Raw genomic sequence first — 6,917 nt, 5'->3', positions numbered from 1 at the left:
CCAAACTGCTCTAACCTGGAACCACCTAGGTTTGGTCAGGAGGGTTCACATTGCCTGACATGGAGCTAAATCACTGTGAGATCACCTTTAGAGTGATCTTGTAGTTTGTGCTGAGGAGCTGTATTGGGTACCAGTTCTACAGGGCACAGAGTTGCTCCTGGTTGGGCAGGAGGATTACAACAGCCCCTAGCCATAGGAGCAGCACATTTGGCTGCAGAGTTGGCCAAGGCAATGAAGAGGTTTGGACTGAGGATGCTTGAGAAAATGCAGTAAAACTTGATGTCAGCCCCTAGATGTCTGGGAAGTTGTTAGTACACGTACACAGAAGGGTTCCCGAGCACTCGACCATAGTGTGATGGAGTTATATCTACAGGGATGTCTGTTGCCAGCAGGTGGAAGGAGGTCATCCTTCCTCTCAGTACTGGTGGGGCCACACCTGGAGAGCTGTGTTAAGTTCTGGGCTCACCTGCACAAGAAATGTATGGAGCTACTGAAGTTACTCCAGTGAAAGGTGATGAAGGGATTGGAACATCTCCCTTACATGGAAAGGCTGGGATTGGTGGGAATGTTCAGCCTTGTGAAGAGAAGGCTCAGGGGGAATCTCATCAATATGCATAAAAATATGATGGGAGGGAGTGAAGACGAGGGAGCCAAACTCTTCTCAGTGTTGCCCAGTGAGAAGGTGCAAAGTGAAATTCATGAAATCCCATCTAAACACAAGGAAATATGTTTTACTGTGAAGGAGATAAAACACTGGGTTGGGTTGCACAGAGAGGTTTGTGAATTCTCTGTCCTTGGAGATACTCAAAACCCAACTGGACAAAGTCCTGGGCAACTGGCTCTGGCCCTGCTTGAGCAGAAGTTAGGGGGAATGGGGTGGACTAGATGATCTCAAGCGGTTCATTCTAACCTAAGTGGTTGTGTGACCATGGGCAGCCTGTACTCACAGGTCTGGCAAGTGAATTCCAAAACAAAAATGTTGCCCTAAAAGCCCTTAATCCCTTCTGCATCTGCTCCAAAGCCAAGAACAAAGTGTTAAACAAACATTCACTTTCCTTGGAACTACTCTTCTTCTGGGCCTGGTATCAGGGCAGAGTCATTAATCAGGTTAAATAAACAGGTTCTCCTCACAGTCCCAAAGATTCAGCAGGTGACCTGGAACAACCCTTACAACCCAGAGGACACAAGCTGAGCAAAACCAGGGCCATTGCCCTCCTAGAGATGTGAGTTCAGTGACTGGAGCATTGTGCATTTCCTGAAAGAAACAACTCAACACCCTCAATTCTGAAGGAAGGGGTGCACAAGGCTCCAGAGGAAACTCATGCTACTGCGCATAGTGTTTAGCAGTGCTTATCCTGCTGTGCTCCTAAGAATTCCTAGGGCAGTTTCTGCCAGCACTGCCATGCAGCCACTTGTGCTCTTCACAGCCTAGAGGTGTAAAGTAGTTGTATATTTTCTTAATTGCATCATTTTGCTCCTCGTATAGTTATAGATCTGGAATCCCTTATCCCATTCAGTTTTTTTTGGCTATTATACAGGCTCAAGCACAGCGCATATGCTGAAATTGATACAAAACCCTATTTGTGCTTGTGCAAAGTGTATGATGCTGTCCCACATAACATGCTTGTCTCCAAATTGGAGAGACATGAATTTGATGGATGGACCACCTGGTGGGTAAGAGATTGGCTGGACGGTCATGCTCAAAGAGTTGCGGTCAACAGCTCCATGTCCAGGTGGAGATCGGTGACGAGTGGTGTTCCTCATGGCCAAGTACTTGGACTAGCACTATTTAACATCTTTGTTGGTGACATGGACAGTGGGATTGAGGGCACCCTCAGAAAGTTTACTGATGACACCAAGCTGTGTTGTGTGGTCGACAAGATGGAAGGAAGGGATGCCACCCTAAGGGACCTTGACAGGCTTAAGAGGCACGCCTGTGCAAACCTCATGAGGTTCAACAAGGCCAAGTGCAAGGTGCTGCATCTAGGGTGGGACAATCCCAAGCATGAATACAGGCTGGGCAGAGAATGGATTGAGAGCAGCCCTGAGGAGGAGCCAAGGGTGTTGGTGGATGAGAAGCTCAGCATGAACCAGGAATGTGTACTTGCAGCCCAGAAAACCAAACACATATCCTGGGCTGCATCGAAAGAAGCCTGGCCAGCAGGGTGAGGAAGGTGATTCTTCTCTGCTCTTCTGTGCTCTTGTGAGACCGCACCTGGACTACTGTGTTCAGCTCTGGGGCCCCCAGAAGGACACGCAGCTATTAGAACAAATCCAGAGGAGTGCCACGAGGATGATCAAAGGGCTGGAGCACCTCTCATGTGAAGACAGGCTGAGGGAGTTGGGGTTGTTCAGCCTGCAGAAAAGAAGGTTCCAGGGAGACCCTATAGCAGCTTTCCAGTGCTCCAAGGGCACCTACACGAACGACAGGGAAAGACTCTTTAACAGAGAGTATACTGATAGAACAAGGAATAATACTTTTAAAATGAAAGAGGGTAGGTTTAGATCAGGTATAAAGAAATTCTTATCTATGAGGGTGGTGAGGCTCTGGAACAGATTGCCCAGAGAAGCTGTGGATGCCCCATCCCTGGCAGTGCCCAAGGTCAGGATAGATGGGACTTTGGGCAGCCTGTGCTGGTGGGAGGTGTCCCTGCCCATGGGAAGGGGGTTGGAACTTGATGATCTTTAAGGTCCCTTCCAACCCAAACCATTCTGTGATGATTCTATTTCATTGCTGTCTCCAATTTCAGATTCTATGGAATCAAAACAGCTTTTTCATACCACAATTTTTACCATGTGCAAATCTGAAATCCTATCCTGCGTCCAGCTCAACCTCTCCTACTTTTCTGTTAGCTTCATATGATAACATTATGAAAATTTCCACCAGTCTTTGCTGTTTGATAGTTTCAGGTGGTTCCTACTGCAGCTAGCTACTCAAAAATCCTTGTCTGTTCCTGTTTACATCTGTTAACATCCTGTTACCATTCTTCCTAGTATTCCACAAGATGAACTTACATGCTGGAGCTGAATTAACTTTCCCAAATGAGATATTGCTTTTTTTTTTTTTTTAATTTTCTCTCTTGCCCTCTCTGACCTCCACTAAAGCTAAGAACTTCAGCAGAAGGACTGCTTGTATAAACAAGGAGTTTCTTTGTGACCTAAAGCGCAAAGGAGTAAACTCCTGACTTTCACACAGCTCCTTAATATTACTTTATGTTGCAAGATTACTCAGGCAAACTCAGATTTAGTAGTGATTGAAATGTATTGCCACTTCGGGGGTAGATTACAAGGTTGGATTTATGTGATACCTAACAGCTCGTTTTTGATGTGATATGGCAATTGTAGCAACTTGACAAAGATTTGAGAATGGCAAGGTTCAGATTAGACTTACTGCATGGTATCAGAGGGTTCTCAAGTTAGTTGTGCACCTAAGGATTTCCCCCTTATTAGGGTGTAATACTTGCTCTTTCCAATTACGTGGTGGCTGTCAGCAGATGATCATTAAACCTCAAAGAATCTCCCCTGAGAGGCATCCCTTCCAGGGGGAGTTCTTGGGTCACAGCCCACTATGGACCTAGAGAGCCCAAAGGGCTCTTGCTTGGGATCTCTATAGGATCGTTAGACGATTAATTTTTAGCCAGCAATTTTCCATGATTCAGGTCTTTTTCCATTTTGGCTATGAATCAGGTTGTGCAACCCCTCCTTAGCACGTAATTGTGCCTTTGTTGGTTAGTCACATCACAGGAGCTCTAGATACAGCCAGGGAGGCCAGATTGTCCCATGCCTGTAGCATATAGATAACAGGGGGTGTGATGTAGTGTCAGGCTCCACCACACTCTGTAAATAACAGAGAAATGATGCCGTGACAGCTCTTCCCTGAATCATAGGCCAGACATATAGATAACAAAGGAATGATGTGAATGATGCCATGTCAGGCGAGAGCTGCTCCATCACACTTTAGCACAGAGCTTGAAAGAAATTCCTATGCTATTGGATAGATGCAATTTTTGATACTGAAGCCAGTCATCTCCATTCAGTCCTTTAACAAGATCACAGAAGTCTCTTTCCCTTGGTTCTTCTAAAGAAAAGGCCTTCTAGGACTGCTCTAATAATTTGTAACTTTTTTTTTTCTCTCTCTGATTTCCAGCACAGAGTTCCTGCAATTTGCTCTGTGCCAATGCTCTCTGTAAGCTCACACAGCTTCTCATAGTATGTGAGGGGAGGACAGAAGGGGCACTCCTCTCTAGCATACATTTGCTACCCAATTCAAGCGCTCTTAACCATCATTCACAGACTTTTCATCCCTTAGGAACTGCAGTCTGTACACAAGGTTTTAAGGTTATTTTTATTCAGTACAAGTTACGCAGGCTGCACACAATAATACAGGCAAAACCTTACCAGTACTTGTCTGAAAGGATTCCTTTCACAGCCTTTCACTAGGATAAGTGAATTATAAAACTTAATACTGACTAAACTAGTACTTGGCCATTTTTCTTCATCTCTTGACAGTCTCCTAACATCTGCTTTCTTTCTCCTTGCAATGCAGTATCATTGCTTCAAATTCTACTAAAGCAAGCTCTGTTAAGTCCTTTTTAAAATAAAGCAGGCTGGCATAGTACATTTCCTAAATTCATTTGTTTAGCTTCTTGTTCTGGGACTCCTCATTGCAGACAGAGATACTGCTACATGGGAACTCCCAGAAAGCTGGAACCTTCACTTTACAAACTAGGGAAGAATTCAAGATAACCGTCCCCTCCTGGTCAAGCCAAATCCAGTTTCATGACTGCATCGGTATTATAAAATCCAAAGATCGTGCACGAACAAAGAAACAGCCACAAAATAACAGTCAAGCAAAACCACTGATCCAAACTGTTAGCTCTGCTGAGAGTCCTGCGAGAAGTACAGAAGTCTAGCAGGTCTCTTAATAATGGTACGCTTGTTTTTTATTACCCTTCGAACAAGACAGGGAAACCCATAGCCTTGGGGAACTTAAAAGGACGACAGGCATTTGCAGCAAAGGAAATGTTGTTTTGCTACAAAATCCACAAAACAGAAGACAACAATTAAAAAAAATGGAAGCAATATACCATGATTATGAACTTGCACCTCCATTTTCTCAGGTATCTACTGTTTACAGTAGGTTTTTTTCTTTTTTTTAATTTAAGAAGTCATCACAATGGTATTCCTTTACCAGAGAACAAGACATTCTCAGGTTTGTTTGGGAGCAATAGGATCTTCACTGTAAAACAAGTACTGGTAGCACTTGGAAGGAAAACTGATGGCCTACTCGATGGCAGTGAAAATTCCTAACTTCAGACCTTCCCTTATACCCACCAACATGAGGGAACTGGAAAGATCAGACAGACCAGCTGATGAAGAAATTGGGAATCAGGATGCAGATGGGAACCATGCAGTTTTCATGGTGTGACATCTATTACCTCACTGAGATGGGATGACATATTATAGATGACCAAGTACGAAGACTGAAATATACTGCCAGTATCTGAAATGGATAAGAAGTTACTTTTCTAACTAGGAAGTAGCTGACAGTCCAGTGTGACATTCTTTGAACAGAAATATGACTACAAAGATGAGACCACAGCAATAAAAATCCCACTGTTGCACAGGGTGACAGATCACCAGAGGAAATAACCTCTAAGGCGTTTGTGTACAACCACTGAGGAAAACTGACTTGGCAGTTTCTAAACATAGTTCTTAAACTGAATACTGCAGGTCCTGCCTTCATACCTAACAGGTAGAAACAATGTCTGCATCTCTATTTTGTCCTGCATTATATTTAAGCCTACAGAAAGAGCAACAATTTCTCTAACATTAGTAAACAGGATCTATAAAATTTTATTATTATTATTTTAATTTAATTTATTTATTTTTTAATATTACACACCAGGATCTATAATATAGGCATGGACGGGGATAATTTGCTTTGTGAGACGCTCAAAAAACCCTGGAGTGTATTGGTATCTCTCTAAGCCCATTATCTGATGTAGTCATCACATATTTATTGCCTGCAGTTAATCCCATTTGTTCTGAGATCCTGATGATTCACATGTTTGAACTTGACTACACTTTTAAGAGCTGAAACCAGTTTGGAGCACACTATTTCACTTGCCTGACCCTGGTGTACTATTTAACATTTTGAGCCTATCTCACTTTTATTTTTTAAAAGCTAGTGAGAAGATTCTTGCACCACATCCTTTCATCACTAGAAGCTTATATTTTTTTATATTTTAGCAAAATGAGATCACAGGAAAAGTACAATAAACTACACTTCTGCTTGGAGTAGGACTTTTAACCTAGCCTTTATTTTAAAGACACCCAAATAACTTTTCCAAGTGGTTAGCATGAAGATACCTAGTTTTGGTCATAACAGTTCCCCACTTTTTAATATAGCTTTTTAAACAGCCCTCTTCATCACTGCACCCAATCAATAATCATAGTCTGTTTAAAGAACACCTTCCAAAGTTTTCTTTCCATTGCTACTTTTCCAGATCACAGTATAAAAACTGCAACGCTCCATCAAACCCCAGTCCTTGATCAATAAGGGGCTGTTTGTTCACGTGTTGGCATCCTCATAGAGATTGGGAAAAAACAATTACACAGGAAACAGACTGGGCCTCATGATGTATCCAAAAGGCAGGCAAAGAAATGAGACAAAAAGATAAGAAATAGATCTTAAAACATAACCTAACTGGAAGATTCACCAGAAAAGTATTGTTATCCAAAGAGTTAAGCAGGGAGCCCAAAACATGTACTGATAACTTTACTGTGGTGTGAATTTCATGGAAGCCTGTCAATGATTTTCAAACACCTTGTAACAAATGCTCTCAGAAACTTCTTCCTTTAAAGGGAACGGTAACTAGGGGTTTCTCGTCTCTCTAAGTGGCAAGTGCTTTCTG

The sequence above is a fragment of the Anser cygnoides genome, chromosome 24 (genome assembly GCF_040182565.1).
Source record: "Anser cygnoides isolate HZ-2024a breed goose chromosome 24, Taihu_goose_T2T_genome, whole genome shotgun sequence".
In the NCBI taxonomy this organism is placed as follows: domain Eukaryota; kingdom Metazoa; phylum Chordata; class Aves; order Anseriformes; family Anatidae; genus Anser; species Anser cygnoides.
The sequence above is the reverse complement of the archived record's forward strand: the minus strand, read 5'-3'. Positions refer to the sequence as shown.